General features: G+C 49.7%; 1 protein-coding gene across 2 annotated transcripts in view; it reads left to right on the top strand.

The window, feature by feature from the left end:
- The window catches only part of LOC119181259 (uncharacterized), a 280549-nt gene that overhangs the window by 79897 nt on the left and 178637 nt on the right, over positions 1 to 22015 (top strand). The window contains exon 2 of one of the 2 annotated variants that reach the window (XM_037432460.2): positions 7211 to 7281. The exons of the other annotated variant lie outside the window; for it this stretch is intronic. The gene's annotated coding sequence lies outside the window, so the exon portion shown is untranslated. The remainder of the gene's footprint in view (positions 1 to 7210; positions 7282 to 22015) is intronic. 2 annotated transcript variants of the gene reach the window in all.

The following is a 22015-nucleotide window of genomic DNA, read 5'->3' as shown; positions in this document are numbered from 1 at the left end:
GTCGAACGCGTGGTGGAGGCGCGAAAGGAGTTGACGAGGCTGTTGGCGAGGTGAACTTAAAAGTGCCCACCCTCTCCCTCCTTCCTTCCTTCCTTTTCGCTTAAACGGTTCTTCGTTCGCTACCACGTTCGTTGTTTCGGCGTCCGCATGGTGAACCGCTCTGTGGTTCTGCAGTTTTCACTGCCGTTTACACAGCCGTCTGAGCGAATCCGTGCAGTACACGGAAGCTTAGCGGGCTTGCATCAGCCAGCAAATACAGGCTGCGGGACAAAAAAAGAAGAAAAAAATGAAGAAAGAAGGAAATAAAGAAAGGGAGATAAACTAAATTACGTCCAGTTGGCTATTCGATCTACACAGGAGGAGGTAGGGGCGTAGGGAGAATCGTTTTTCGAGAGGGTGGGGGGAGAACCCCCTTGAAATGGTCATTTTTCGCTTTGTAGGCCACGACGTACCGAAGCACTTTTTTATAAGCGCTTCGTTTGAAAAGCGAAGTTCAGCATAGTTTTCGGCGCACTGCACGGAATTGGTGAGACTGAGCGTATACACCCCCAGTGGCCATCTCAGTCACGCCGTTCGTAAGTGTAACACACATCGCCAGCTCGCTCACCTTCCCGTTTCGAATTAGCGCGCGGGACGCCACCACAGAGCTTGGACGGTGATGGATGGAAATGCGACGCAGGAAGCGAGGAATCCAGTGCGATACCGTGCGCCGCCTAGCGGGCTCCGCGGGCAAAACGAGGGCGCCTAACTTTTCCGTGCGCTGAGAAAAGCGTGCAACACAGTGGCGTGCAGCGATGTTCGGCCTCGTCGTCCTTCTCCCTCGCCTGCTCTCCTTGCGGCCGGATCGGAAAGTAGTGCACATCGTATCTTGATTGAACAGGACTGGAATTCGTGGTTGGGGAATTCGTCGATGATTATATATAATTATCACGCAACCTTTTGAAAGAGAAGAAAGTTTAAGCGGAAAGACAGGGAGGTTAGCCAGTTCTTAGACCGGCTGGCTACCCTGTGCTGGTGAAAGGGGTGAGGGGAATGAAAGATGTTAAAAAGAAATGTTGCAAAGAGAGAGAGAAATTTCAAAAAAAAAATTGCGACACAGGAAAGGCAACATCAAAGAGTATAAGACACTAAAATCTGTTTCTGAGGCCAGTTGTGCGCAAAAAGCGCAGCAAAGCTTTCAAAGCCTTCTGGGCTGAGGATTGGCTCGGCCAATGACCCTTTTGAAAGATTCCCGCTTATACCTGTGTAATAACTGGCGTACTGTGCATGCCTGCTTCTTGTTCTCGTTCGTCGGTTTGTTTGTCTCGCGTGTTTTTTTCTTAGCCTAATTAACACAAACGCCGACCCGGCACGTGCGTGCCGGATTGACAGGTGGCGCTGCGTGCCGGCGCACGCATACAAGTTTGTGTTTATAGTTTTTATTCTGCCGCTGTGTGCTCTCTTGGTTGTTAGTCGGCGTTTTGTATTGTTGTGATCTCCCTTGCCTGCGTAAGCACGCCATCTTCTTGTCCGTAGGAACCGTACCAATCCGCTCAAACTTTCAGCGGTGTAGTTGAATTCCCGTGTAGTGTGCGATGTCGCTGCACGTGAAGAACACCAGATGGCCTCAATTTCCGGAACTCCCACCTGTACGCTTCGCCTCATTATTCTTTTATTTTTGCTAGTGAAAGCCTGCGTATCATTACCAGTCCGTTTTCCAACTTTCTTGTTCGCTGCCACTGCTGGGCGCGCTCTATATCTCGAGTAAGTGGACGTAATTTTCAGTCCTACGAAGTCAACTATATCCATTCTCTCTCTCTCTCTCTCTCTCTCTCTCTCTCTCTCTCTCTCACACACACACACACACACACACACACACACACACACACACACACACACACACACACACACACACACACACACACACACACACACACACACACAGCGACACATTATCAGCATTTCTTTTGTTAGACGAGTTTGGTGATCTTTGAACTGTTTCATCAGCGTGTCAACACCACCATTTTGAACCGCTTCAACACCGTACCTGAATCTAGAAACATCACACGTAAAATCTAGATCTTTAAACTAAAGGTATACAAATGGTGAAACTCTATATCGGAGTGGGGCCGCTGACATTTGGGACCTTGCCATGTTGTGGGCGTGGCCAGATTTATGGTGTCGACGATAAATATTACCTGTGACAATATGCTATCGGAATGCTTCTTGGTATAAAACCCGCGGCCCCCTTGTTCGGCGTTAATTATTGCGCGAACTTGCGCAAGAGCAAGATACTTTGTTAACGATGAGGGTCGGTACAGCTCAAATGTCTTTCTTCTCGCCGCGGAGCCGCTTTGGAGGGTGTCATCGGTATCACTGAGCGCCGCCGAGCGCCAGAGGGCCTGCGTGAGCGTCGCAGTTTCTCATCGCCGCTAGCTCTCTCTCCGACTGCTGGCACATCCTTGGAACGGCGAAGAAGTAGCGAGAGAAGCGAAAGACTGCAGGGCGATGGTGAGTTGGTGACCCTTGATTGGGCGAACGATAGGCCCTCGCTGCTTGGGCGGCGAGACGTGACCGCTTCCCGGTTAACTGGCTGGGCGGCCGAGGCGTCCTACTGGCGATCGGCCAAGGACGCGAACTAGACGCCGCTGGTCGGGTCGCCGTCGACGTTGTCGCGCGATGCCGACGGGGCGACCGAGCGGGATTCGCGACGGCGGCTGGATAGGGAAATGATGAATGGAAGGAAGACACGGCGCGACTGCGGTGGTCTCGCGTCGCCGCATGGGTGGAGGATGCGTCCTGCGGTCGCGCCTTGCGTCGGAGGCGTTTGTGCGGTGACAAGAGAGAGAGAGATAAAGATGCAGGAAAGGAAAGGTACCCTGCACGGGGGAAATGCGCGTGGCCGGCGATTGAGGGGATATGAGAGGGGCTACGGTGCGAACTGACGAAAAGTGTTCCGCGCTGCAACGAAGGTGTCCCGGATGTGCACGGCGTCACGTTTTGAAGTCTTCGTGGGCGTCTTTCTGCATACTTTCGATCACGTTATGATGACACTCATGATGTCTACGATATTTCCGCTGGGTAAAAAAAAATGGCAGCATATCCACGGAGTGAATGATGGAGAGTGGGGCGAAGAATTCGTCCGTCCATTCGTTCTTGCTTCCGTCCGTCCATGCGTCCGTCAGTGTGACCGTCCATCAGCCCGTCCGTGCGTGCGTCTGTTCGTGCGTCCGTCCCTGCGTCCGTTCATGCGTTCATCCATGCATCTGTCTATGTGTCCGTTCGTCCATCTATTCAACACTCCAAGTACCACCATCTCGCATATTTTCATCATATATTCCCCATATAGAAGCACCGCCATCCAGGGGACATTCCAAGGACTAAACGAGAGGTGGCACACGCACACTTTCTTACGGCTTGCGCTTCGGGACTATTTCCCACCTTTAACCACCTCGACTTCATGGTATATACTAGTTCACTGTATTGATGGCACTGCGGCCGAACGCTCGCCAAACCTTTCGAAAACCAAGGAGGTTACGCCCAGCGAGTATGACGTAGCAAACTTTTTCAGTCAGATAGTGCTCAATGTACATAAAATGGCTGCTAATGGGAAATGAGAGGCGGAGAATTCGGCTTTTACTTTCTTACGGCTTGCGCTTCGTATCTACTTCCCATTTTTAACCACCTCGAGTTCATTCATGGTATATACAAGTTCATTGTATTCATGGCACTGCGGCTCAACGCTCGCTAAACCTTTCGAAAGCTAAGGAGGTTACACCCAGCGAGTATAACGTAGCAACCCTTTCTTGTCAGATAGTGCTCAATGTACATGCCAATGGCTGCTAATGGTGTTCGCAGCCTGCGCGTTAACTAAAAGCCGAATGCTCCTGTCTCTCATTCCCCATTAGCAGCCATTGACATGTACATTGAGCACTATTTTTTATTGTTGAACAACGCACAGAAGAAGTCTCTCACCGGCACCACCTTGGAGGTCAAAATGTTATACTTGTTACATACTACGGGGGACGAACGGGTGCCGCTATAAGGAGCTTCGCCCCTAAAAATCCTGTATATACTCGCGTAATACAAGCTGGCCCATAGCGAGGCGTGATACGCCTCGCTATGGGCCAGCCGAACGTGTGAACCACAAAATTTGAATCCGCTACAGCAGCGCTGTATGCGAGAGACGTCATTTAGCAGACGACAATTTCCAGCGTCCTGTTTGTATTGCTAATAAGAGAGCAAACAACAGAAAATCAAACAACGAGATACACTTGCGAGACGCTATACGTGTCCACTGGGTGCGCATCTGTTCTCCAGGCGGTTGTGCTGCATCGATTCTGTACCAACTCGACGAAGTTTACGGTAATTTTCGCATCGCCTGCGGTGTCCAGTGGAATCCTGGCAGCAAGAGTAGCACTGTGCGAGTACGGTTAGAAGATGTAAGCTTACGCACGCTTTTTCGTCCCGTCCGGCCGTGTTATGCGGCAGCGCCAGCTGTAAGTTACGCCTGCAATGATGGAACGTCACCGCGTCGTCTACCAGCGCGCGCGGGCTGATGGGATTGCAGCACGCTCCACCGTCGACCTCCGCGGTGCCACCGTGGCGTGCACTCGTGTCGTGGCCGGCCCAGCCGAACATGCGGCACTGCACGCGTGGTGCCCAGACGAACGTACGGAACGGCACGAGTGCACGGAAAACGCCACTGGTGCCGCCAGCCGAAGATGCCACAAGTCTGTCCGTGTGCATGTATAGATAGCCATGCTGTGTGTGTATATAATTTAGCTCAGTCCTTTCGCTGGCTACTCGCGCTGTTGCAGGTCTGGGTTTGAGTGAAGGGCCTCAGTATTCCCCTTTTTGCTCATCGCTTGCGACTTCCTGCACCAATGACCCGAGCTTGGTGCGATCCGCTTCTACGCCTAGTCGTTGACGTGACCACGTCTTTGCCCGTGGGTTATGCTGGGGCTCACCGCCCTCTACTGGGTCTCGGCTAGTGAGAACGGGGAGAATAAATGCAGAGGATTAGCGAAGACCACGCGTTGGCGAGCCGTTACTTAGACCGCAATAAAAAATTTAATGGCAGGATTTGCGGATTATGCGGCACACACATGCACTAAGCAGGCAGTGGTTGTCCCACATCCGAAAGTATCGGGTGTGTGCACGGAGCGTTTCGCTATTAAGCCGTCGGCATTCACGAAGAAGCCTCTGCTCGGACACCACTCCCGGCTTCCTTGCTCAAGTGTGCGTGCACGCGAAATGGTAGGCTGCTCTCGATGCGCCAGGCCTCTGGAGTGTTGTTTGGGGATCAACTTGTTGCAACAGAATGGACACTAGGGCTAGTTGTTTGGAATGCACGGTATAGCTGTGGCTTAAGCGCACGAAGTAAGACACAAATGAACACAGGACAAGCGCTTACTCGCAACTAAATAAAAAAAAATCGCAGCATATCCACGGACTGAATAATGATGAGGGGGGCGAAGCGTCCATCCGTCCGTCCAACCGTGGGTCGATCTGTCCGTCTGTATGTCCCTCCGTCTAGTGAACACTCCAAGTGCCACCATCTCGCATCCTTTCATCATATATTGATTATATACAAGTACCGCCGTCTAGTGGACATTCCCGAGAACTATACGAGAGGTAGCTACCTACTACATACATCGAAGATGCTCGACCCACGGCTTAAGGAGCTTCGCTCCTAAAAGTCTATCCCCCTGTAACGCATACCCGCTCTCTCGGGTATGTGCCACTGGTGGTTACAAACGATAACGGGAGACGAACGGGTGACGCCATAGGGAGCTTGACCCCTAAAAAAGTTATTGAAAAAGAAGGAATATTAATGTACCAAATAAAGATAACCGATCCGTGTGAAGGCAAAAGGACAACCATGGCAACGCAAGAACAGTCATTTATCGAAGCAGAAAGATTATCCGGAAACATTATCCAGAAGGGCAAACTGCTTTTCATCTATAGCAACACCGAAGGTTTGCTCACGCACTGATCTCTTTTTATTGTATGAAGTGCTTCAATCACCTTACGAGTTAGTTGATTGTTACTACGAAAAACGACTTCAGTGTCCTGAAAAACAGGATATAGCAACCGCACTTTCTGCATTGAAGCGCGAGATGCTATATATGCTCCTGAGAGAGAGATAGAGAGAGAGAGAGAAATAAAGGCCGGGAGGTTAACCAGATATTTGCATCCGGTTTGCTACCCAGCGCTGGGTGTGGGGAAATGGGGACAAGAAAGAGGGCGTGGAGAGAGAGGGGGGAAAACGCACGTGCACCCATTAGAAAACAAAAACTCACGCAGGTAGGGCGTTCTGCCAAAAAAGTGCAGTAGCAGTTTTAGGGCCTCCTTTTGTGAACATTTCAAAGATGAATAATGCTCTCTAAGACGAGCATTGATGCACCTTCCGGACTGACCTATGTGTACTTCACCCCAGTTAAACGGGATCATGTAAACAACGTATGCTAAACACTAAAGCAACTATGTATCGGGGTGATTGTAGAAGCTCCAGTTTAGGCTTTCTAAAGCATTAGGTCACACTTCATCTTAAGCGCGTATTTACTGCATTGTTGTCTGCTGATACATAAACGAATAACTCCAGTTATTCCCTTCACTCAACGCTTCAGAACAACATCCCTTCACTCAACGCTTCACCTTCACTTGAGAAAGCCGATGAGAGCGCCTTCTATAGGCACGGCAAGTCACTTACATCTGCGATAATCTGCTGCAATTCTTCAGTAGCACAGCGTCAATTTCAGCCGAGCTGTGGCGCAGTGTTCAACTCGGTCAAGTGAAGGGTGCAAGTCGATTCGAGGAGCGTTTGGGAATTCACCGGGGTAAGTCTCCGTGTTGGTTAGAAGGATTCACTTCTTTGCCTTTTTGCGTAGTCTATAGTTACCTGCGTTCTCTGAGGGCGCTCATAAATGCATTTTTAAATGACCGGATGCGCGTAATCTGAGCGGGATGCGAACGAAGCAGCGTCTTCCGTGAGCGGAGCGATCTTCTCTGAGCACCATGGAGTGCATACTAATTTGCGCATGCGCTGGAGGTATTTTCTTTACATACCCTCATGTTTATTCACGGTGTCGTGACTTTTGCACGAAGAATAGTATAGCGAATCGGATCCTTCCTAGCTAGCAATACCATGTAGCAATTTGTTCAGCGTCTGCTTTACCATGTATATGTACGCCCGTGAGACTTATCGCATTGTGTGCATTTCTTTCAGTGTCTGCGCCGATAGGCCGGTGCGGCGGATACGGACTTGACGCAAGAAACCTGGCGGCGTTCGCATTTTCCGTGAGTGTTCAATGTTTTTTTATGTTCCGCGAGGGTTCCACCAAAGAGTAAAGTTTTCACATCTTTTACAAATGTAAAACATTAATTGTTAATAATACATCGTTTAAAACTTTACACTCGTGTATTTTTTTCAACATAAAGTTTCTGTTTTTTTTTTTTGACACGTTTTTGAAGACGGTGTTGCAGCTTTTGCACTCCCGAGTCGAAGAAGTCTCCCGCCAACCCGTTGAGGAAGCATGTGCTCTGTGCTTGGACTTCGTCGTCGCTCTTTAATGTTGCTAGTGGTGAACCAGAGTGATGTCATGGCATCACTCTAATCATCACTACGGCACCCTGACGCCATGGCATCGCTCTGTCGTCAGTGCAATGACGACATCGTTGTTTTTGTTTCGGGGTTGTAATGAAACACCCACGTTTCGTCTCCCGTGACGATATAGTCCAACAACTTCTCTTCGTTGCCGTCTTGCAACACGATGATTTTGCCTCTCTGGAACAAGAAGTTGACATGCTGAACGGACATGCTCTCTTCACCACAAAGCTCGGTCATATGCCTTTGAATCTCCATGGGGCGTAACTTCCGTACGTGGAGGAAACGGATTATAGTTTGAACCTCGTACTTGGCGGGAGCGGCGATCAACGCATTCCATCTCTGACGGCTGCCAAGCGAACACTCAGCCACGTGACGAATAGCGTACGGGTGCTCTCCAGAGAGGTGGAGCCACTGCAGCGTTCAGGACACTGTTGTCGCATTTAGGTATATAGCACCTTCCCTCGAGGCTGTAGTTCATATGGAACCTTACTTTTCGTGCAACCCGTGTATAGGGCGTCAACATCACGATGTCTAATTTTTTTTACAATACCCAGTGCCTTCAAGGAAGCGAAACACGCACACGCACACGCACACACACACGCACACGCACACACACACAAGCACACACACGCACACGCACGCACGCACACGCACGCGCACGCACACACAGACAGAGAGAGAGAGAGAGATACACACACACAGACACAGACAGACACACAGACACAGACAGACATAGAGAGAGAGAGAGAGAGAGAGAGAGAGAGAGAGAGAGAGAGAGAGAGAGAGAGAGAGACGTTCAGAAAATACACAAACCTAAATTGTTCCTTAGGCAGGTAACGTAGATTAGGCGAAACTGCGCAGTTAAGCATTTGCTCTCTCCGTTAATAACGGACATTCTCCCAGCAAACGGGCAAAAAAGGACAGTTTACTAACTCTATAGCCCGAACTGATTCACTGGCGTGCTTCGGAGTGGCCGCCTTAAGGTTACACTTCCGCAAGCATGCAGCTTCAAAGACCGCGTGCATGCACGTATACGCTCTTCTATATAGACTGACCGCGCGCGGTTTTTGCATCGCGTGCGCGTCTCGACCATGCCCGCGATGCACGCTCTGTTAAGGGGGGCCGAATTAGCGCGTCTCCACTCGGTCACTTCCTTCCGTTTCCTGTGGGAGAGGTCGGCGCTCGTTCGTGTACGTGCTGCAGATGGCGCGCGCTCTGCAGCGCTAAGCCTTTCCACGCACACCTCGAGTCGTTCGTGTACACGTACCGTGCCGAGGAAAAGGAAGGACTGTTCCCACGGGCACTGTACTCGGACGCTTCGGCGGCGGTGTTTTGTGGTACGCGACCACGTGTTCGCGACACAAATAGAGCTTGTCGTTGGCTCCTGGAGTGGCCGCGGTGTGATACAGCTCACTTGTCGTAGCCGCGGCTAATTCTGTATAAGCCGCTTCATTGCAGGTTCTCGGAGGTTTTCCCAACGCCCTCTATCGTACTCGCTTCGCGCTTGTTTTTTGCGCCTTATCGGATGAGAATGGGGAGAGGGACTGGAGTGAAAGTGGCGCGGAACAAGTGAACGAGGACGAAATGGCGACGTTGTGATCGCAAAACTAAATTTGGGACCGCGTGCGTGCGTGCGTGCGAACGCGATGAGGCGCGACGCGCTATAGTCTTTAAATGCGCGGCGCTTTGTTGGTGGGAAGTTGCGTACGCGTTCGTGTTGTGTATGTAAATAAATCGGTGCCTGTGCTGAAAGGACCGTGCTCTCTTTATGTACAGTACCGTCCACTGTTAAAGGGAACACTCTGGTGAGCACTTGTCATATTGCGGGCCTCACAACTGCACGTAGACATAAAAAAACCATTGTGTATGACACTAGTCTATCAAAAGGACACAGAACAGTCGACGAGCAGTATAGTCCATGCAGATCTAAGCCACACATGCTTTTGCCAGAGAGCGAAATGTCGACATGGTGCACACGAAAGTGTTCCCTTTAACTGTGAACCCGTCTGTACATGCCACAGGCGACGCGGAGTTCAGAAATGCATGCCGTTGCTGTGTACAATATCTCTACATGTCTGTGGGCTGAATCAATTTCTCGAGTGTTCGGAACAGTCTCGCTATGTAGAGCTTGAGGTGGCCGAGTTGGTACGCTTGATTCTCCGCTGTTCGGAGCTGAGCACTTTATATACTGCGGGGCAGCGTCACTGGAAAAATCGCGTTCTTTGTTCCATACATTTGCACACGGCTTGAGTGGCTTCGCCATTGCGCCGAATTAGGTGAGGAAATCCCCGTAAGACGAAAAAAAAAAAAAAGCGTGCGCCTCCTCGAGTCGTGTCGCTTGTGTGAGCGCCTTTCCTGGAAACAAGCGCGCGCTGTGTTGTAGGAGTATTTTTTTTTTGCTTTTTTTCGGACCGCAATCAGGGGTGATCGAATGTGTGCGTTTCGGCGCGTGCAGACACCGCGCTCGCCCTCGGATTCGCGTGTTTTCTACCTTTGTCGTCGAGTGTGCATGGCGTGCATATACGTACGCTGACGCTTCAGTGCGCACGGTGACGCATCAGTACACTATAACGCGTCGTTTGCGTGTATGTATATACGGCCCAGTATGTGTACAGTCGGTTCCACTGTTGAAGGGAACACTTGCGTATGCAGCACATTTGTATTTCGCTCTCTTGCAGAAGCACAGTGGCTTAGACTCACGCGAAACTTGTGATGACTGGTTGTTCTGACTCCTTTTGACAGACTAGTGCCCAGTATAAGCATTGTTTACTTATCCACTTGCTACTAGAGGTTCTACAATTTGAACGGTGCTCATTGTAGTGTTCCCTTCAACAGTGGACGGTACTGTACAAATGGCTCGATGGCTTGACTATAGGGAGTGTCGTATGCTTTCGCACCGCTGGTTTAGCCGTTTCCCGATGCCATCGCTGCACTTCCGCTTATAGTTTGGTATTTAATGTATAATCTGGATGGTCTGCTTATGACTCGAGTTACAGTCGAAGCCCATCATGGCCGATGAACAAAGCGTGGGACAAATTCAGTCGACGTTAGCCAAACGATCTCGAACGCCAGTGGTAGCTTAGTCATTGTAAATAGCCGTGTTTTTGAGTGCTATATAAAGCCTAATCTTTTGTATGGCATCCTTTTTTTTTGTTGGCAACTTGTCTTGTTTGCGAACATCTCTCAAACGTCAGCAGGGTTAAAGGAGGCGACAATGAAGGGGCCTATATATATTGCGTCATCCGAAGCGCGTGACTTAATACGGCTCTTCTATTCATGGAGTGACGAAAGAACGTAAAACACGCTAGATGAAATAGAAACTTTACACCTTTATTGACACAGTGGCTTACGTGCGGTAAACCACAAAAGTTTGTGGACCACGCGAGCGCGGCCCAGCTAAATTACAGGGACTTTAGGCCTAACTGCCTGCCTGCGCCACCTGGAGCGGTGCGCCATCTACCGTCGACCGCAGTGCTAGGCCGGAAACGGCTCTATTTGTTATTATTCGCTGGCCTTTCAATTTTCTACTGCCGCGTAGTGCATTGTTGGCAGTTTTCACGCGAAGCGCTTGTGTGCACTATGACCGTCACATTTTTATTTTCAGGGCAGTATCAACGCTATCGCGGCGTTTCTCGAACGGCGTTCCGTTAGCTATAGGTATCACTCCGTGTAAATATCGCCACTGATAACAGCGGTGCTCATATCTGCCCTTGAGGCTCAAACACGTAGACGCAGATGCCAAAAAACCGCGTCGCGTTAAAAAGTGAAAGGTGCAAATTGTTTGCACCCATGTTCAGAAAACAGACAGGTCATTTAAGGGAGGGTTGCTTCTAGGATGCTGCGGTGCTGTTGATTGCCGCTGACGTAGCGAAAGTGTCGCGAAGATGCTGTTGAGCATCTTTTTGGCGAAGCGGCTTTTGGCTTTTGGCCCCTATATACGCGCTTGCTTGACTCTTCTTGGAACCCATGGTAGGTCAGCCAACTACGAAGAAGCTTCGGCTTCTATTCTGTTCCGCGACGGACGCATTCCGTGAAAACGCAAAAAACCACTCGTGTATAGCGTATCATCTTCGCCTGCGAGTTAGTAACGCGCCATCTATAGGACGTGTGTGATAGATCTCGTGCTCGGAATTCAATCGATCCGCGATTCGATACCCGCGTTACACTATGCCTCTGCATGAAGCTTAAGTTTGACAATTACGTAACATGATGCAGCATCGTGCTACCTGCGAGGGCTATAGTTCCGAGTGAGAGCTTTAGAAATAGCGGCTTTCCTTATCGCAGGTCCCCTAACGAACACGAGCGTTCGCAAAGTGGTTTTCCTACAACCCCTTATCGTGTGCCGAAGCAACTATAGCCGGACGAGGCGTAAGAGACACTGACGTTCACGAAGGGGGGGTGGGGGAGGAGAGCGTTTCTGTAGCGCCTACAACATTCAACCGTGAGAAGAACCAAGCAGAAAGCGCTATACGACGCATGTAGTTCGTGTCTCTACAACGGGCGCACGCTATAGGTTGTACAAGCCGAGCTCGGCCGAAAGCGAATGGCCGGCGTGCCTCGCCCAGCACCCAGACCCGTTTGTCGCCTGCAAACAGAGCTTGACGGGTTGCGTGGAAGCCGTTGCGAAGCGGACGTTCTTTAAATCTTCCCAAGTCGGTCTGGCCGCGTGCTTATTTCGCCCGGCGAGTTTCTTTTGAGCGGGGCCCGGTCGACTGCTGCTGTTGCTGCTGCTTCTTCCTCTGGTGGCCAGCTAGACCGGATTCGCTTTCTTCGTACTGTGCACGTCTGGGACCTCGCGAGTGGTTTGCTAGTTTTTTTTTTCCACTGAACAGACGCCTGCGTCAGCGGCTGACTCCCTTTGGAAGGTAAATATTGTCTCCCTTGATCCGGGTTTCATTTGTCTTGAAGGGTGCGGTCATGGCTGGGAACTATTAAAAACGCGATATCGCTGACCGCTCCTTGAGAATGGGGCTGAACTTAAATTATGAGCTTGAAATGGGTTAGAAAGCGTACCTCGTTGCTCTGCTCTACTTGGTGAACTGGATCGTGGACACGGCTTTTCGGGGAAGTACAAACACCGGTCTTGACCGACGTTGGTGCATGCCTTGTCATATCCTACCATAACGGGGCACTCGCCTAGCTCGCCATAAGTGCTGCATGTTCTTTGAATTCCAGCTAAATGCCAGTTAAAGGTAAGAAATGTTAAGGACTGCGGAACCTATTTGTATACAAAAGTGTATGGTGCGGGGGCCGCCTTCTGATGCCTAGCCTGTGACGTGAGACTTTCCAATTTGTCCAGCAACATTCTGGAGGACCACAGGGACACCTTGCGGAAACGATCAGCGCCTGCGCTGTTTCGAGTCCTCATAATTCAGTACGTTGTGCTGTCCTTTACGGAACGAATGTTGCGTTCTTTTCGTTTTAAGATCCGTCGAATCTAACGCGTGCCATATTGATGAAGTCCGGATTTTAATATGACGACGTTGTCCTACGTCACCGGCCCATATCCACCCAGGGAGCTTTCCCGTGAAACGGATAATTTCTGAATGTGTTTTGACTGTTTCGGCTTATTCAGTGCGCACGCAACGTTTTCTGTTTCTTCATTTCATTTTGACCTCATCGAATTTCGGCCGCTGTGAGCGGGAATCGAACCTGCGCCCTCGAGTACTTGGCTGTCAGGTTTTGACCTTATAGCCTGTAATACACCACGGAGAAGGCTAGATGTATCGTATACTCAACACTGCATTAATATTCGTTCGATCCTGTAAGTGTCGCAAAATAATGCTCAATTTAAGCACATTTAAGAAAGTTCAATTGCTAAGCTAGTTGGCTCATAATCTTACACTGGCGTGGTTTCGACACAGGAAAGAGAAAGAACACCGATTTGAAGGGCAAGCGTTTGTCCTGTGCTGCAGAATCACCTCTGTGCTGCAGAATCACCTCTGTGTGCTGTGCTGCTGAATCACCTCTGTGTCCTGTGCTGCAGAATCACCCCTGCAGAATCACCTCGTTCGCCCGGTGCGCGATATATCGCTTTCCCGCTGGCATTCTATATAGCGCGCCGTTACATAGAAGCTGCGCCTCTCGCGATTTCCGCCTCGCAGTCTTTCGATGCCGCGCTCCTTATTGTATTTATTTTTTTGCTCGGGACGCGTTTGGGCGGCAGCCGCCGAGCCATACCGGCGCAATTACACAGGGTCGCAGCTGCCGTTTGCATGCGACGCCGGCGCGGTCCTCCCGGTGTCGCGCTCGCCTCTGGGGACAACCCCCGCGTCTCGGCGGCAGCAGCAGCTGTTACGGCACCGATCTCCGCGGTGTTAGCTGCCACCCGTGCACGACGCCTAGCAAGACGTATGCGTGTGCCACTCGCCCTGTGTCCTGGCCCGCGGAGCACGCCTCTTTCGCGAGCCCAATGCCGACCTCGAGAAGAGCGACTCGTCGGTCTTCCCCGTCGAACACGTGAGTGGTTGGCCGTTTGATTGTTTATAGCCGATTATAACTTAAGAACGTCGCTAGGATTTTGTCGTGGTGGGTGCAAACCGCTGTCGCATCTCAGCTGGGTGAAGGGAGGGGGGGGGGGCGCTGGTTTAGCTTTCGGGGGAGGGGGTGCAGTGTTAGTGTGGCCTGAGGGAGGCAAGTGGCTCTTTTAGCCATCCCCCCCCCCCCCCTTTAGCCACTTGCTCCCCTTAGCCACTTGCCCCCCTCTTGAGAGGGGCAAGTGGCTTCTTACGCAAAGGATGCAGTTCGCTCGGCACTAACAGTTTGGCAAAAAAATTATTTAAAATAGCTGGCCGGTTTGTTGTGGGTTCACCACCACATCCTACTCGACCCGATTCGAACGAGTCGAGCTGACGTGAACGAAGACTTGCGTATTGGTTCAAGCGTAGTACACTGACGTGGTGCGAACGCTGTCCCTGCAACTATTGTGTGTTCTCACTAACTTACGGTAGTTTATGTATGCATTCCAGTTCGTGGCACATGCCGCGCTAATCTTCCGAGTACGGCGTCCCGGGATCGCGCAACGACGGCGTCGTTCGAAGGTTTCATTAACGTTGGCCCAGCGTGTGTAGTAGGGCCTATTTCGACGCGCTTTCGTGGAGGCGAATGCTCAACGTCCCTCAGCCGCCGCCCGACGACGATCCCATTGTTTACCGCGAGTCGAATTGGGGACGCGTGCTCCCTGGAGCGTTTCGGACGCGCTCGGAAGAGTCGTCGCCTTTCGGTGCGGGTGCTCGTCGCGTGGCATTGCAGAACCCGTACTGCCAGACAAATTAACCCAGGTGGAGCTCGCGCTCCTCTGTAAGGGGCCCCTATAAACTATCCAGAGTTGAAGAACGATTTTCTCGATTAGAGCGTTGCTATGTGACCGGTCGTTGTGCAGTGTTATTAGAGACGATAGTCTTTCTTGTGGTCATCATCATCATCAACCTGACTACGTCCACTGCAAGACAAAGGCATCTCCTATGTTGTTCCGCCAGTTAACTCAGTCCTGTGCTTCCTGCTCCTAACTTATACGCGCAAGCTTCTTAATCTCATCTGCCCACCTAACCTTCTGTCTCCCCCTAACCCGCTTGCCTTCTCTGGGAATCCAGTTAGTTACCATTAATGACCAGCGGTTATCCTGTCTACGCGCTACATGCCCGGCCCATGTCCATTTCCTCTTCTTGATTTCAATTATGATATCCTTAACCCCCGTTTGTCCCCTAATGCACTCTGCTCTCTTCTTGTCTCTTAAAGTTACACCTACCATTTTTCTTTCCATTTCTCGCTGCGTCGTTCTCAATTTAGGCTGAACCCTCTTTGTAAGTCTCCACGTTTCTGCTCCGTAGCTGAGTACCGGCAAGATACAGCTGTTATATGCCTTCCTCTTGAGGGATAGTGACAATCTACCGGGGTACTTTCTTGGGGTACTTTGACGCAAAAATTTTGGTCTGTCTGTCTGTACATTTGTCTGTTTGTCCGCCGTAATGATACCCTTAACAGCAAGCTATACCTCAAACGGCCAACCCCATCCGCAGCGCCCACCAATATTGCTCAAGTTTCAGTGTTCATACTTGTGCGATTGTCAATTAAGGACCAATTATTGCGCATATCTGAGGCACCATAACAACACCTCTATGTTTTGTATGTGTGCCTTTTTTCTAGAGAAGGCACACACAAGTAATTCTAAGGACCGTAGCGTTTATCACACTGCGCTGACAGTGCAACGCGGTGCTCAAAAATGCAAGTGTTTCCAACGCTTTGCTAAGACGACGCGGTCGGTGGTGGCACCTGCCCGTCGCTTTGCGTTCTACACCTTATCGCCTTCGAGACCGGCGCGCATGTTTCTCCGCGGGCGCGCACGCCTTCCTTCGTTTTCGAAGATAACTGCCAGATGGCGTTCGTGTCTAACGTGACTCGATGTGCTCGTTCGCCTTCACTGCACGGATCGAAACTCTAACGCAGCGCTTCCAGAATACAATTCACCGATTTTCTCGCACAGAACATCAAATGAACGTTTTGTTCATTCTCTCCACACGCAAGAGTACCGTCTTTCGACGACATTCGCAGTGAAACATGCACATACGGGACCGATTTTTTCACAGCATATATGGTGTACGGGCAACCGGATATCGTGACAACTATAGTGTTATGTGACTGTACTCCATATTATTTTTATTCTCGTTATTATGTGAACGAATTTGCATGAACTCTTTCTAACTGTTCTTTTTCTTATGAATTTTTCGTTAATGTGCATTTCACTTCCGTGAAAAGGAGTTGCTGGTGCTTTGCAAAAGCCCCAGCATCTCCTGAATATCTCCTAAAGTGTAACTATGGCGCAATATCTGACGATGTCAGCGACTTCACACACGCTGCGTTCATGACAACTGGCTGATCTTCAAAAACAAAGTTCCGATGGAGGCGGAAATGTTGTAGGCCCGTGTTCTCAGATTTGGGTGCACGTTAAAGAACCACAGGGGGTCAAAATTTCCGGAGCCCTCCACTACGGCGTCTCTCATAATCATATGGTGGTTTTGGGACGTTAAACCTCACAAATCAATCAATTCAAAAACAAATTAAATCTCCTCTCTGATATCCCGAAGATCACCTTTCGCACTAACCGCAATCAACCATGGTTTTCACGGCAGTTAAAAAAAAACTGGAAAACAAAAAAGAAGCAACTTTTTCGCACTGCAAAACGCACTCGCAAGCCTGCTACATGAGAAAGATACATTGTCGCTGAAAAATAGTATTTACTGTCTGTTCGTAAAGCCAAGTATTCGTTTTGTTTTTTCATATTGACTTACCTAAACAGCTACTCAGAAACCCCAAACAATTCTGGCAAGTATTAAACCCCACAAATTCTTCCGATATCAGACTAACTAGCGATTCGCACGAGTGGCACTGACTGAACATGATTGCGCAGAAATGTTTAACAAAGCATTTTCATCTGTAATTACTACTGAACTCCACACGTCGTCACTGTCACCATCCTTCAATTTAGAAACTTCCATGCCAATGGTCACCTTCTTCGAAGAAGGCATTTCATCAATTATTAACAAAATGAAGCTCTCTTCATCGGCTGGTATGGATTCCATCGACTCGAAACTCCTCAAAAATGTGCAATCGACTTGTGCAGCATGCTTATGTCTCATCTTTTCGCAGTCGCTCACCTCAGGAATCAGCCCCGCCGCGGTGGTCTAGTGGCTAAGGTACTCGGCTGCTGACCCGCAGGGCGCGGGCTCGAATCCCGGCTGCGGCGGCTGCATTTCCGATGGAGGCGGAAATGTTGTAGGCCCGTGTGCTCAGATTTGGGTGCACGTTAAAGAACCCCAGGTGGTCAAAATTTCCGGAGTCCTCCACTACGGTGTCTCTCATAATCATATAGTGGTTTTGGGACGTTAAACCCCACAAATCAATGAATCAATCAACCTCAGGAATCATGCCCGCTGGCTGGAAAATAGCGATGGTCGTTCCAGTAAGGTAACAGAAATTCACCTTTATAAATTACCGCCACATTTCATTAACTAGCGTGCCTTGTAAAATCATGTAATACGTCGTCTAATCGCCAATCGTCAACTTCTCGGACTCGAACGCACTTTTTCCGTCCTTCACAGCACGGATTTCGCTAAGGACTCTCCTGCGAGACCCAGTTAGCACAATTCGTTCGTGACTTTCAGACTAGTCTCGACTGCAACGTCCAAATCGACTCGATCTTTCTTGATTTCGCAAAAGCTTTTGACAAAGTTCCTTACCAGCGTTTGTTACTGAAACTTTCATGGCTTAACTTACGTCCTAACATCCTCAAGTGGCTTGAAGAGTTTTTAACTAGCCGCTCTCAATCCGTCTGTGTTAACGGCCATCTGTCTAAACCCCTCCCAGTAACTTCAGGAGTCCCACAAGGGCCTGCTCTCGGTCCTCTCTTATTCCTAATATATAATAATGACCTACCATTGCATGCTTCCTGCAACATTCGCATGTTCGCAGGCGATTGCGTAATCTACCATGTCATTACTAACCATCATGACTATTTCATTCTTCAGAATGACCTTAACAATATACTGAATTGGTGTAATGTCTGGCTAAGGATTCTCAATCCTACTAAATGTAAAGTCGCGTCCTTCTCTTGTTGTCAAAATCCCTCTCGCTTCCACTGCTGCATTTCAATTTCATCCATAGTGTTAGTAGACACCTATAAATATCTAGGGCCGTGCTCCCGACCGGGTTGCAGAAATTAGGTGTCTTTTCTCATCTTCTAGTCACTACCACCACCATATCTATAGAAGCCCTTGCTTCTAATTTTTCATGGCGCACCCGTATTACTAACATAATTTCAGCATCGAACAAAACGCTCGGTTTTCAAAAACGCCACCTGTGACTCGCCCCACCTCATGGTAAATTACTCGCGTATAAATCACTAATAAGACCAAAACTAGAATATGCGTCTGCCATCTGGAGCCCGCATCAAACATATCTAATCACTGCATCGGAAGCCGTTCAAAACAGGGCCGCTCGATTCATTCAGTCTTCATATTCACATGACATCAGCATTTGACCCTTGAAAAGCTGCACCCGGTCTATCACTTCTTTCGTATCGTCGTCGCATTGCCAGTCTTACCCTTTATCATGAGTTCTTTTAATTTGTCTCTCAATCAAGAACCGTATATCACAGCCGCATCACGCATTTCCCAGCGCACCAGCCATCCACTCCAACGTTTGCCCGCCCGCCATCGCATACCACTACGTTTTCTACTTCATGATTCCTCAGAGCAGCTTCAGGCTGGAACGGCCTATACCCTATGACATCGTCAACATCGCCACATCATCTGCTACTCAAGAACGCGTCACTGATAATCTGCAGTGTTAATTGAATCATCACAGATCTTTTTTTCTTGTAATCCCATCCCTTATGTAACACCCCCTAAATGGGGGCCCTCAAAGGAAATAAAACAGAACTGAACTGAATATTGCTTAATTAAACGAAACAATGAGAGAATGGTTTCTTTATAGTGTTTACTACCCTTCCTACGGGCGCTATCTCATCATCGCCACCTATTTATTCATAAACCACGTGGACAACGTCAGCACGGAGCACTATCGGGATTTTCGGGCATTGTTCCGCTGCACGCTGTAATCTCCGCTTACGCAGTCTCGCACTAGGCCCCGCCGCGGTGGTCTAGTGGCTAAGGTACTCGGCTGCTGACCCGCAGGTCGCGGGCTCGATTCCCGGCTGCAGCGGCTGCATTTCCGATGGAGGCGGAAATGTAGGCCCGTGTGCTCAGATTTGGGCGCACGTTAAAGAACCCCAGGTGGTCGAAATTTCCGGAGCCCTCCACTACGGCGTCTCTCATAATCAAATAGTGGTTTTGGGACGTTAAACCCCACAAATCAATCAATCAATCAATCAAGCAGTCTCGCACTAGACCGATGCGATACAAGGTGTGACGAGCGTGCGAATCGCACGTGAAAGCAGATTATATAGGAGACACAATCCGCATCCGATGTCCCGTCGTGTTCGTATACGGACCAGTCGAGAGCTTAATTCACCGCGGCGTCAGGCGGACATGTAGGCGTTTCGAATAGTGCTTAATAACTGGAAACGCCAGGAGAGAGCAGCGCGATCGTTCTTCTTACAGCAGAGTTTTGTATGGTCGAGGTTTTGGCCGTGTCTTGTAGATAAGACGATTCATCTTGATACGGGCTCTCTTCTTCATTGTCGTCTTCTGCTTCGCTCCTGCGCCTTTTTGTCCGGTGTGGGATGCAATAACTGTGATGGGCGGGAGAACGAGTACAGAGTGATAGAGAAATAAAGGTAGATAAAGGGATAAATACTTGATAAAAATAATTCCTTATTGCCACGTTTAGCATATTACGGAGGTGAGATGGTAAAAACCCATAGCCTAGCCAGGACCAGCTAAGTGCCCAGCTAGCCATATATATGTTCTTGTTTAGGAGCGCTTAGGTGGCATCGTTTCAAGACGGCATCCGCGCTTAAACGGATTCACCTTTTACGATACGGTAAAGTGCGTGACTATGAGAAAAGCTGAAAGTGAGATGCAGTGCGGTAAAGTGCGTGAGAAAAGCTGAAAGTGAGATGCAGTATTATTTGTTCGTAACTAACTCCACGCCGTTGGGATGCGGTCTTGCTTGTATGAAATCGGCAGTAGTGACCCAGTTCGTGTTTTCGGGTTAGAGTTTCTTACGAGATCCCGAAGTTGAGTGAGGAATGGGTAGAAATATAGCCGATTATGTTTTATAGAGGCTTGCCAAATACGAATTCACGTAGAACAACCATCTGAAGCGAAGGAAAGCGCTTGTCTATACTTCTTCTCTGGCGAGCTCTGCAAACCGAGACGTATAATGTCGATTCTTCTCCGAGCTGGTGCTTTCCTCTTTCGCGTATTCATAATCCGTACATGTTATAGTACGTAGCGGACGTTAATCTATAGGTGCAAAAACACCAACCAGAACAAATTTTACAGCGAAAGCTGTTATGAGATTGGAACACGGGTCACGCGCGGCGCCGAAGTTGTCCGCCACCGGCCGCTGCAATTTTGTGCAACTTTCTTATGCAGTGGCTGACGAGGATTAAGAATCGTGTCTGAAGTGAATATGCGCCACAGTTAATAGATGAACAAGAACCAACTTTTGTAGTGAGTTGGAGCATTGGACGACCCTCTTGTTACGCTATTCGCATTGTGCGATGCCTGGTTGCTCTTTTGCTGCTGTGAAACGCTTTGTTACTTTCCCGACATCAAGCCTGCCCAAGGCAAGTTTGGCAATTCACAAGCACCGGCGTGGCTCAATGGTAGAATACTGGGCTGGCACGCAGCGAACCCTGGTTTGAAGTGTCCTTGATGCTAGGTTTATTTTTCTTATGTCTGTGATAATGGTTACGGACACCGGTGGTGGCGGCGGACAACTATAGGGCGCCGCGCGTGACGGAGTTTTGATCTCGTAACAGCTTTCGCTGTAAAACTGTGAGCAACGTCTATCGTATCTGCATTGCTACGATGTTATTGCTGTTGCATTTTTAGCAGCGTCTGTGCGCAAGGAACCCCCCGTCTCATCGAGCCCCCTTTTCCTTTTTGTCACCTGTCAATTTGATTTGCTCCCTGACACGCAAGGGCGACAAAGGGACTGACAGACACGCTCTAGTCGACGGCGTCATCACTGTCGTCACCCGCCTCTACCGTGTGTTGTCGTCGTGTATTGAATTGGGGACAACGTACACGTTGCCGTGAGTGCGGTGCGCGACTGTGAAAGACGTGCGAGCAGCTACGGGCGTAATGAGGTGCCGTTGGTGGAGGGTGAGGGGTGAGTGGACCTCCCCTCGTGTACGGACGTGTTGTGCGGGGACACCCGCGGTGGAACCAGAGACAAAAGGCAGGCCCGTTTGTGGCGGAGGGTGGCGGGAAAGCCAGGACGCGTGCGTTGTGTACGCTGTTGTACCGCTGCAGGAACCTGTCCGTCTAGGTGCGCGCAAGCGCTCCGACATCGTTGCGATGGACAACGATGCGTGTGCAGCGAAAAGCGCTGGGCGTTTTTTCGGGAGCTTTTTGTTGTACGGGTGTTGTGTGACAGTGTGCTTGTCGTCGAGCATTCGAAGCGTTCTTTCCGTTTGACTTTGTGGAAGTCGTTTGGGCTGGCGGAGTTCGAACGCCGATGCGCTGGTATAGTGAATCGGGTCTGCCTTTTGAACAAGTTAACTGTGGGCTTCTCTTTTTACCTCTGCAGACAGTGCAATAGGTGGGAGAGCGCGCCACGTACTTTCGAATGGTTGCCTTATTAAAAAAAAAAGGGTGTGATTTGTAAGTTCTGACAGCGTTCACGATAAGGCTTGGGATTAGCAGTCGGTTTTGACAATACGAGTTCAATGTGGGCAGTGCCCGTCGTTGATAATTAATGACATATGAGTTCCTGGACGTATGCGCATGTTGAATT

This window comes from Rhipicephalus microplus, chromosome 10 (genome assembly GCF_043290135.1).
Source record: "Rhipicephalus microplus isolate Deutch F79 chromosome 10, USDA_Rmic, whole genome shotgun sequence".
NCBI classification, from domain to species: domain Eukaryota; kingdom Metazoa; phylum Arthropoda; class Arachnida; order Ixodida; family Ixodidae; genus Rhipicephalus; species Rhipicephalus microplus.
This window is presented reverse-complemented; position numbering and strand designations above follow the sequence as displayed.